Consider the following 12,029-nt stretch of genomic DNA (forward strand, 5'->3'; position numbering starts at 1 on the left):
TTCTCATTACATTGGAAGAGTTTTCTGTTCTTTGTACATGTTGCTCCAGCACAGTGGGGCCTGGCAATAAGCACAGCTCCTAGGAGCAGCTGCCATATAAATAACAAGAGCATGTGCCTTATTGTAACTGTAAGAACCCTAACTACATCCAGAGCTGCTTTTTAATTGGTGTAGTTTTGCTACTTTTAGTGAAGCTATGGCAATTTAAACCAGCCAAGAATCTGACCCAGCATCCTGAGTCCTTCCATTGGGTGAGTAAAGTAACATCTAAAAATTATAGCATCAGAAAATTTGATGGTCTGAAATTATATCAATTTTTAATATAATGTTTCTAAAACAATTAGATAGGACTTCAGTTTTTAAGAAAAACTAGATAATGGCCAGTTTCTCATATTATATATTAAATTAATAATGCTCCCAGCAAGTTAAAAATACTTTTTTTCCTCACAGTTGCCCTCCTCAAGTTTCTGGTTAGTATAATTTATACAGAAGCAATAGGGGTTTTGAAAAAGTAATAGTTTGAAAACAGATAAAACAGACTGAAAGGGGACAACTTGAACACAGAACTTGAGATTGTATTTAGGTGGCTAGATCTCTACACACATCCCTTTATAGGGCTGTGGCCTTTTTAATATGCTTATTGAGAAATAAGCATTTGTAGGGCTAGGATTAGAACGGGTGGATATACTCACCAATTTCCCACAGTCCCCTTGTTTTGCCATTGTTTGGGGGCTTCTTTTTTTATGGAGCGTCCGATCCTTTTCCCTGTCTCCTAATAACCACAACGGGTATCATTGACATTACATCCTAGCCCCTACGCTCAGCTTTAGGCTCTGAAACTTTTGATTTCTCATAATGTCAAAAGTAAAAACTGAACTTGCCCCGTGAATTTCAGTGGTCGCTTAAAACATTTTTTTCTTTTTTCTTTTACTGCTAGGGCTTCCAGGATTTTTGCTGTTTGATGTTGAGAAGTATGGACATGTAAAGAAAAGATCAAAGTACACTCCTGGTTAATAAAACTCAGCAAAAGTTACTGCACAAAATGCTGGTAAAATTAGACTTCATCAAAGAATCATGGATGGCTAAGGATCAAGGGGAAACATTAAAAAACAGGGTAGAAATATTTTTTAAAAAGCAGAAGAAGGAAGAAAAATTTGGTTTTAGAAGGGCAGCAGGGAAAGATGTTACACATCATTATCTAATTTCATATTTTCATTTTCACACTGGTTTACAGATAAAGTGCTGGAAGGTAGATTAGAATGTCCATAGCTTAATAATACTGGTAGTGGTCAATGAACATGTCTTCTGAATGAAGACACGATATTTACATTTGATATCATAATACTTCGTAGTTAGATTAGATTATAAAATATGGAAAAAATTATTTTCAAAACCAATAGCAACAAGAACTTTACAAAACAAGACCTTTCGGTATAAACATTTATTTTAAATGTCTTATTTATTTTTTATTTAGAAAAAAGGAAGGAACTACTTTAAAGTAGCCCATTTTTTCCTTTGGAAGGAGTTCATTAGACAGGTTATGTATGAGAAAGCAACTCTATGTTCCATATTACACTACTGCTACTTTTAATCTCCTCTCTAGCATTGTCCATACCATCTGTTTCAAGCAACAAGCTTTCCTGTAACAGAGATGTTATTGAAAAATTGCAAATAACTAAGTAAAAAATAACTCATTCCATAGGAAAATTATGTGTGTAGCTAACTCACAAGTAGCTAACTCACAGCTAAGACTGTATGCCTTATATGATCAATTTGAAATCATACTTATAATAGTATAAGTTACTGTCAGTTACCTTTTTATTGCTATAAATGATCAATCTTTCCCAAGAAAACTGTTAATATTTTCTGGCAATGAGTTTCACACATTATCTATGTTGTGTAAGGTGTGGTTCCTCTTACATGTTTAAAATGCCACTTTTAATTTGAATGTGTTCTTGCATCAAAAATGAATGAGTACGTGGGTTACTCTTCCCATGCTTTTCTTTACTCCAATAAATCCAGTCCTCTAAACATAACTGAATATTTTTGTCTGTCTCTCTGCAGTAATACAGAACGCTACAAATGATTTTTGTCACCCTTTTGTATTCCATCTGGGTAATCCAAATAGGACAGGGAGTTCAAGGTGAAAACACTGCTGATTTTATAAAACTGTTCTATTCCACTGTTGACCAACTGTGCTTCCTCCAGTTCCTCACGTGCGCTCAACTCCACTGGCTTGGCTGTTACTGGGCGCTGAACAGGTGTTTCATTACACTTGTCCCAAAAGATGTTAATTTTTTGTCTAGATAAGCAAGACACTGACAAGTGGAATAGATTGCATCCGACAGGTGGGAACTTTATGAAACTAATCCCAAAGGAAAAGTAAAGAGATGTGAAATAGTGTGGTCCTCCTCTGTAATGATCACAAAGTGCTATTTAAAGAGTCCAGTCCAGTAAGACTACAGAATTTGCACACAAGTGTAGCATGATGACACTGAGCTTTCTCTGCAGAGTCCCAGAGCAAGGATTCAGTGGCGTTAAGAGCCCAGGAGTCTTCATCTCTTCAGATGAGGATTGAGAAAGCCTGTGGCATTGACTTTGAGTGAAATTTACAGCTGTGCACAGTCCCAACCCTGCATCTCAAACTGCCTGTGCATCCCGGTTGCTGTGCGGGAGCTGAAAAGAAAAATGTGTCTTGTCCAGTGAGGAATTCATTTTTCTGACCCTGGAAAAACCAACCTTTCAGAGTCTAGAACACACTGGAAAAGCAGTCTTTCCCTAAGAAAAAGAGAACTGTAAGAACAAAGAAGGAATAAGGTAATGCCACTAGGTGGAGAAAAAATTGGCTTCCCATTCTTCTCCCTATGGAAGAGCCAGTTGTCTACACCCCTTGAAGACCAACCAGTTACTGCTTTGAACTGTGAGGATGGCTCTCCTCTCCCACATTGATTATTCATCACAGGCAAGATAAAATGAAGGAAAACTTGTGGCAGCCACAGAGAGATAAAAAGCTGTGGGCATTTCCTTGCAATCCCTCTGCCCACAGAATTCATATTCCTACAGTCTGTCCATCCTGCATTAGTCAAACAAAAGCTGCTACTTTGCCATGTTAGAAGGAGTAAATATTTCCCAAATTGAGACAGTTAATTTAGATGGCAGCAGCAGAGATGACTGTACTTATTCTTTCATTGCATTTTGAACATCGATTTCAATTGCTATCACTCAATGAAACTCAGAACGATAGGATGAGGATGTTCTTACTTTGATCTATCTTTGAACAGATTATGCAAAGGAATCATTCAGTGTTCAAGTGTGAATTTGTTATTTTTGATGATTAACATTTAACTATTAAAAAAAAAAAAAAAAGGTAAGCCAACTCCCTAAAAATTCAGAAAGCACCAACCGTCTTTCTGGGAGACATCACTGAGATGAGGTCACCTTTCGCTTTCGGTATCACTGTTGTGGATTTAAAGTATTTTTAGTAAAGTCTGCAGAGCTTCTTGGGATTTGGCTGCCCAGTCACAAGCTACGAAACCAAATTGGTTTCAAGCAATTGAATAACTTCCAATATCAGGTTCTATGAGCTTTGTACCCATTTGTACTGATTCCTGGGGAAGAATCTCATTCAATGGACATTTGCCAATTTGGATGCCAATCCCCTTTTCTTCCTGGTGTGCAGTCATAGCAAAAGCAGAGTATTTTTAACCATTTACTCACTAGAAGTATTTTAGAAACTGTGTTTTTCAATCTGATACATTTTCAAGTAGCTAACTCAGTATTTAAAGGTATTTAAAGTCCTTCCATGCCTCACCAAATATTTTCTCAGCTTGAGTTTTTCAACTTTCCTCCTTATCATTTAATTTGATTATTCTTCCTTTTTCATTTTGTGTTCCATTTTCCTTCCGTCTTTTTAGTTTTTTAATATACAGTGCATTGCACATTCTCTTCCATTTCTTCTTTCCCTCCTTTTTTCCTATTATTTTACTCCTCCTTTTCCCTTCACTATTTCTCTTGCTTCCTTTGATACTCCACTTCTTTCACTCCATCAATCTATTGATTGACAAGTTGATGTATTGCTTTGAAAGGGTTCTCTAAAATAATTTCAATACCACAAGAACATTCAGATGTACACAAGGCATGTTCATTTTCAATCCATTAAATTGTCATTGGAATACTGAAATTGCTGGATTGTGGTGACAATGCTCCATTTTGCTTCTTCAGAGATTGTAAGTTTGCCAAATAGGCACAGATCACGTATACCAGAGTCATACCCATCAAAATTGCAGTTTGTACTCTGCACTGCTCAAATTAGAGTCTGCTGCCAGATTGTTTGAAAGAATATACAGGAAAGTACACAGCTGTGGCAGTCTCTGACTAAATGAATAATGCAATATCAACATCTGTAGGATTTTTGAAATGCTAAATGCTCAGATATGAAGCCTCAGCTAAGGACACAGATGGTAATGATGTTGTTGTTCTTGCAGTGGTTCCCACCAGAAACGGACACAGTTCCATAATCAGACTGGACTGTTAATGCCTGAAACAATACTTTCCTTTAGCAGCACTAGCTCTCAATGTGTCGCAGAATGATAAATGCTTGCTTTGTGGGTTGCATTTAATTCCAAGCTTTGTTAAGCTAAAGAAATCCAGTAATGAATATGGACATCTTCAAGCATGAATACAGATGCCAACACCAGTTGATAGTACTCAGCAGGTGAATTTAAACTGACAATCCAAGTTAAGGTAGAATAAATAAAATAAATTTTCCATTCAGTGCAAAAGCATAAGAAAGTCCTATGTTTACCTCAGCAAAACACAAACAACTAAGCAAACTTTTCCTGTATGCACAACAGTATTATTTCATGGGATTATATGTATTTTTCTGCTTTTTAAAACACATCAGTATGCATTGCCTACTGAAAGAATAAAAAGAAATAAAACTAATCTCTGAATACCAGCAAACAAATATATCTGTTCATCATCCAGTGTTTCAGGGCACCGATGAAAGACAGCACAATGTTTTATAATTTATTCTTTGTCCATTACTTTTTTCCATCAATAAAAATTGTGTTCCAAAGGCATTGAGCAAATACAAAAAAGTACTTTTTCCCAATTTAGATGATGTCCCTGGAGTCAGAAAAAAGCTAAAAGAACTAACTGAAAAGTCAACATAAAGTTAAGCATTGCTGAGAGGCAGAGGAATTACAAGAAGCTAATAAGGAAAGCAATGACTATATAAAACAAGCCTCTGAGAGAAGGCATGAGGTCACCAATCAGCTCATCTGGACAGCTGTAGTCTGAACACTTGATCCCAGACACAACTTATCTTCTTAGCTGGGATAGGCTCTCCAGAAGCATCCTTTGTGCGTTGACACAGCTGAGACGAGTATATCGGAAATTTTAAAAACTGTACCCAAACTGAAGAAGAATATTTGAAAAGCTTAAAAGACAGGGGAAAAGGTCAAGATGCTAAACCAGAAATTCCAGGAAGCCTGTCCAGGCAAAGAAGGAAAAGGATGCATCATTTTCAACAAAGGTTCTTGATTAACCCTATACATAATTTTAGAAATTTCGATAACTCCCTCTTCCTTTTTTGTTTTAATTTTTAAGAAAAGATCAGAACTTCAGCCAAAAGAAACCTGACATAAACAGCAGTTACCTTTCCTGTTTAAATGCAGGAAACATGATCTTCAGAGACAACTACTTACCTCTGCGAGGCGTGGAGTTCATAACCAGTAGGCTCTTTAAGCAACCAGCATAATTTCTCTGGGAAGGGATGAAACATGCTTATTCCTGTGAATGCTCTGCAGCAAAATCTGAAAAGGACAAGGTCTTGCGGCAGCCACATTGCTGTCTTCAGGAGCTGCTTAGCAGGTTTGTTGGTCTCATGCTTTTATCATGCCCAAACTACTTACCTTGTCCTCCATGTCCTGTGAAGATAGGGAGCCACGTGCTTCTGCTGCTTGCTGACAGAGATGTCAGGAAAAGTGGATTTCTATTTTCCTTTTGGGTACTTCTCTTTGAGTTTGGCTCCTTCAAATGTTTGAGTTCCTGTCCGGCAGAAGGCTGGCTTGGCTCTGGGACTGGTGATGCCAGCTAAGCAAAGCCTGCAGACAGCTGCGCCTTTGTCTCTTCACCAGAGAAAGAACTTTCCTATTCCTGAAGTCACGTTTTGAAAAAGAATAATTGCTATTAGAAACACTTGGTGGGGGGAGCAGGGAGAAGGGAAGACAGAAAGAAAGATAGATAAGAGCAGCATAAGTACTTCCTAAAGTCAAGAAATCCTACAGTGCCCTGAAGTGGAAGACCCTGGGGGACCATCAAATGGGCAGTAGTTCGGTAGTTTAATCACCTCATAATACCCCAAGGGGTGCAAAACTGTGCACAAAATCCTCAGCTATAGTTTTGAGAGTGAGAAAGTTGCTATAAAACAGAGCCTCTCAGGTCATACCATTCTTTTCCAGGAAAAAAAAAAAAAAGTGTACTGTTCTTCCCATAGGAGAAAGAGAAGCGTTCATAGCCAAAGAACAGAGGCAGACTGTGAACTCTGGGGTCACAGAAACTGTTATAGCCAAGATTAAAACCCAATAAGAGTTCTCCTTAAGCAGAGAGGCAAAACTCGGGACCTCAGTGCTGTAAACTGAAGAAGAACTTCTGCTACTAAAGTAGTAGATGGGGATAAAATGTCCAGATAGGGATTGGAAACACACATGAAAAATGTGCATATAGTGCTGGCCAAAAGTAATAAAAAAAGATAAAAAGTTTTACAAACTTTGAAAAAAAAAAAATAGACACCTCTAGGATTCATATGTTTCTACACAGAAAGAAAAAAAAAAAAAGATGAACGTACACCTTGATGCACAGAACATTAGCATTTTGCACATGCAGGAATCTGAGCTTCAAACCAAGCCACAGAGGGCCTCAGTGACTTGCCCAAGGTCAAAATATAAAACCCATGTAAGGCTCTTTGATTGTGATTTGCTTTCTAATGTAGAGAAAGCTCACATGCTGAGGGAACTGAAACACTTTTCAGGCATACAAGAGCTCCATCTAACTAATTTACTATTCATATATACTTTAAAGAATCTGATCCCAGTAGATGTTTGTTCACATCACAAAGCTACCACATATTTTGAAATAATCTGTTAGAGTTGGAAGACTCTGTAGAGGAAAGGCCCAGAAACCCAGAACTGAAATAGAAGACGTGTTACAAAGCAGGATCAAAGGATACGCTGACAGATGCGTTCAGGAAGCTGAGACGATGTTTCTACGCTCTGTGAATAGCTTGAATCCAGGCTATCTTGTGTTAATATTCATACGTAAAGCACTTATCAAAAACTTAATAATGGCGTTAATATGGTAATACAACTTCTGCTCTCTTGTGAAACTTTTGGAATTGGTAAGACTCCTATTTTGTTTTTTCCCTTAGGAATCTTCTTGTTTTTCACTACATCTCCTTCTGTTGCTCAGTTTCTTAAATCAAGACGTCCTGATATCTACTCAGGCACATTATTGTAACAGCTATACTATCTGCTATGATACACTCAGGACAGTAAGGGCCTCACTTTTTGGTAACATGAGCTTCCTGCAAAAATCTGAGCCAAATCTAGAAAAGCCCTTAGATACTCTTATTTTTAGCTATATAGTCCAAATGCCAGTTGAACAGTCACTGGAAAAAGATTCAAAATTACACATATTGTGAAATACTTTGCTGATTGTCAGCAGCCTTGCTGCTGAACCAGTTTCTCTCTGTAGTATGTGTCCTAAAACATGCATATAGTTCATACATGTTTTCTCTCTCCTAAGAACACAGAACCACAGAATCTTGTCTTTCTGATTTGTCTGTCACTGGAGCAGACTCTTTCTGCTGCACATATGCTACCCAAATAAATGAAATAATACTCTACAGAAGAGAATATAAGCATTTTTCCATGACACCTTAATGCTAAACAGTCTGGCAACTGTGACATTCTGACCATTGTGGAATGTCTTTACCTATATATACACCTATCTATAGATCTAAGTGTATTTATATTTCCATAAGCAAGGCACCTGCCTAACTGAGGAAGCTGATCTATAACAGGCATTGATACTGCAGATTACCAATGCAAAGCCAAAAACAAATGATGTGTTTGGAAAGATTATGATTTGTAGACCTAAGATCTTTGCAGTGTTTCAGTATGTTGAAGAACCTCAGAGAGAGAGAACAAAATGTTTTATGAAACCTTAAATTATGTAAAATACTGAGATGTATTATATGAAGCATTTTAAATAAGGGCAGAATAAAGGCTAAATACTTCTGAACTGTCTCAGAAAAATTAATCCTTCTTAATTCACGCACCATTACTAGACTGATATTAAAATGCCTCCTGCCTTTAGGCTGATGTGGTTATAATTATTCACTTGTTTTAATTCATATTTTATGTACTGTATGTATTTTTATGCAGCACCAATTGTGGTGGCATCCAACAATTAAAAACAAGCATAAATTAATCTCTCATTTACAGGCAACAGTCTTCAATTAGTGAACTAAAGGACCTTCTACGATTTTTAATTAAAGTTCTGAATAAGCCAATACATCTCATATAAATCTTACGAAATCTGAACTTTTCAAGAGGACCTTTCTAACAACACCTTGGAGGCCATTTTATCCCTATTGCGAAACTAAGAGCTTAGGCTTTTTGTCTCTCTGACTACTACTGGGTGCCCCGAGACTAGGTAATATCCTCCCAGCACCGCTTGAGCAGTAGTTAGTGTATTGATTCTAGCCTCCGAAAAGTTATGTTCAATTTTTTAGCACTGACTCCCTGAATAACCCTGGGAAAGAAAACTGGTGTTTTGTATACAATTTCTTTGTCTCACAGAGGTGCCGCAGTGCTAAGTCAGGGAGTCAGTGACAACACTGTGTAGAAATTGTAAAGCCTTTTCTATAAATGTTATTACAATCACGAGACAGCACTTTTCTTGACGGTTCATCCTCCAACACAGTCCCTGAACTTGGACCCAAAGGTGCTGTTTTGGGTATAGATCCACAGAACAAAAGAGAATCTGGGGCAAAACCCCCAGGCTTCTTTCTGGGATGGGATGCCTATAACAGCACCCTTCATATTTATTAGGCTTTTGCGGTTGCATGCAGTGACTATTGTCAGAGAACTGATAATGTCAATACACCCAGCAGTCCAGCAGGCTTTTCCTTGTAGCCACATATGGCGACGTGATGGCAGCTGAATACAGAGTCTAGGATATCTAAATCTCCCAAGTAGTCATGCTCCCAGACGTAGCACAAGAGGCAAAATTGCCAGCTATAACCTGAACAAGAACACGCAATGAATAAGTTGAAGCGGAAGACACAGAGCTCATGGCAAACATGCCCTCAGGAAGAGAGAAAAATTGAGAAATCCAGATACATTTCTAACAGATGTAAGTTACATAAAAATCTTCTTTTTTTAGACCTAATTTTGGACCATATCAACCCCAAGTCATCCTTCTGATGAGAGTATAAGAGACTGTGGCAAAGATCCAGCTCCCAAGTAGTTGGGTCCTGAACTGACAGAGGTTGAAAAATAAAAATCAACATTACCTTTAACTTAGCACTGACCACTACTTTTCATGCCATAAGCAAGCTACCTGCTGTACAGATAGAGGCATCATTCTATTAATATTTGATTGGTGAATATTAGATTATCAGTATTTAATGCGCATACTTTTCATGAGTAGGTTGCACTGCATAACCCATGTTACAGACTGAAATCCTAGAATAGATTTATAACTTTGTTACAGTGGGAGTCTGTGACCATAATAAAATAATATGTAATATTATGTATTAAGATTCAAATATACAGTAGAAAAATAGAAGTATATAGTACTGATATTTTGAAAAAATAGCAGTAAACCATGATACTGTTTTTAAAGATCCTTATGGACTTTTCTTTGGCAAAGCTGCTATCTGCCTTTAGATGTAGAATGATATTTCTATTGTTACCTTTTATAGGTTAGAAATAGTCATGTTGAAAAGAATGATAGAACTATTCATCAATATTTAGATTTGAAAGACACGTGAGGAGGATACCTATATTAAACTCCCTCTCAAAAGATATAGGAACACATTTAAAATTTTAGAAATAGAGCTACTATTTGCAAACCTAAATACGGATTTATCCAATATATCATGAAACTTGTAGTCTCTTTCCTAAATTATTAATAGAAATTTTAAGCAATGTTTTACCATCTTTCTTGAGATAGCCAATTAGAATATTTTGGGTAATTAATTTGTACAATACTTCTTGATTACCTCACACACAAATGCATATATGTGTATGTTTCTATAAAGATGATAGTTTTCTTACCTAAAAGACAAGTATATTCTTTTAATCAGAATGGTCCTATAACTTAAGGGCAAAAATAAATTGCTCAATAAGGAGCCATGTATGTCTCTCTCCAGTGAAATTCTGTATCTCTCTGCCTCATCAAACAGCAACCACCATGTGTAGGCAGAAGACTCCTAGAAATTAAATAAATTGTGCCATGCAGAGGAAATAAAACCAAGCAGTTCCATAGCACGACATAGCGAAACGATGATAAAGCCAGATTTTACAGTGCTTCCATCTGTCATATACTTGTCATATGTCCATTGTCATATACTTGCCATCCTGAATTATATGATACTCTATAAATCCTCTTTTCACTTTAAAAGTTACAGAAAGAGCCTATGCTACTGCAGATTTGAATTTGAAGGGGCCATATGCATATGTACTCATACATCTAGTACTAAAAGAAAAAGATTATATTGCAAACTTAAACACTGAGACATTGATAAATGTCAGCAATATTTCCATTTAGAATTCCTGCCTATATAGCAGTGTTTAATTCCATTTTCACTTACTTTATTTTCTAGAACCTCTTAAAACCTGACTCCCTGTTATCTTAGCTCATTGTCCTGATAAACTAAGTTCCCTAGGTCCCAGACCTGGTTTATCTAATCTAAGATACCCTGCCCAATTAATTCTCATTTATTTTGCAGCAGGATTTATTAGCTGAAGCATGATGACACGCTGAATGCAATGCCTAGCCAACTTAGAAGTCAGGCACAAAAACTTGTGTCTCACTCCAAAAAGTTGTATGGGCACAAGCTTCATTTTCCAAATTCTTGCCACAATATCCTCTACCCTGAGTTCCCGCTCCCCAGCTCTCCCACACTTCTCTTTTCCAAGCAGATCTGCTTCTTCTCTTTCCATTGATGCCAGGCAGCTTTCCTCTCCTTTCCCCTTCCAGCCAGGAACAGCCAACATCTTCACTGCTAAACCTGAAGCATGTGAAGGCTAGAAAAAGTCTTCAGGGAACAACGATGCTGAAAAATAAAAAGTCTGTATTTAGTGGCGTGAACCTGGGCAAATTGGGACAAATTTTCAATAGATGGCAAAGGGCACAGCCCTGATACAGCAGCCCCTCTCTGCCAAACTTATTTGACACTTATTTGATAGTCATAGTTCATAATTATTTTAAATTCAGACTAACAACTATTTTTATATGCTAATGAGTAAATAATTTCAGAATTTTCCCAAATTGCTCAGCTCAGGTAGTTACATCTAGGCAAAATTTGAAGCATCTGGAAATAAGTGTCAAGGAACACAAATAGGTTCTTCTCCTTATCTCATCTCCAAAAAAGTTGACCTTGAAAACCTTCTTACACAGACAAAAGTAAATCAAGCATGTTCTTCTTACATTCTGCAGCTTTTAATTTTTATATGAAGTGAACAATCATTATCTGGTACCGAGGGCAGGTGTGCTGGGGATGGGCACGCTGTGTAGATTTCTGCACAGTGCTATTTCCTGAAGACATCAAACACTTGCCCCAAAGAGAAAAAAGGCATCAAACAGTTGTCGCAACTCTCTCAATGGAAGAACAGCGACATTACTGAAAATTTTAGTGATCTATAGTTTATCTTTATTTTATCCTCATGTACTCAGGCAGGTGGACTTTATAAAAGATGTCTCAAAGCTAAGGTCACACAGGGAGCAATAAAGCAAGT

The 12,029-nt window shown here is 37.2% G+C and overlaps 1 protein-coding gene across 1 annotated transcript in view; it reads right to left on the bottom strand.

Moving 5' to 3' along the window:
- Positions 1-6,934, bottom strand: part of LOC148051570 (uncharacterized) — a 44,888-nt gene extending 37,954 nt beyond the window's left edge. The window contains exons 1-2 of the mRNA XM_087737092.1: positions 5,916-6,934; positions 5,709-5,832 (exon numbers count right to left, since the gene is read on the bottom strand). The gene's annotated coding sequence lies outside the window, so the exon portion shown is untranslated. The remainder of the gene's footprint in view (positions 1-5,708; positions 5,833-5,915) is intronic.
- Positions 6,935-12,029: the final 5,095 nt, after the last annotated feature.

The sequence above is a fragment of the Nipponia nippon genome, unplaced genomic scaffold (assembly GCF_047370975.1).
Source record: "Nipponia nippon isolate SJK-2023a ecotype South Korea unplaced genomic scaffold, ASM4737097v1 scaffold_6, whole genome shotgun sequence".
Lineage (NCBI taxonomy): Eukaryota > Metazoa > Chordata > Aves > Pelecaniformes > Threskiornithidae > Nipponia > Nipponia nippon.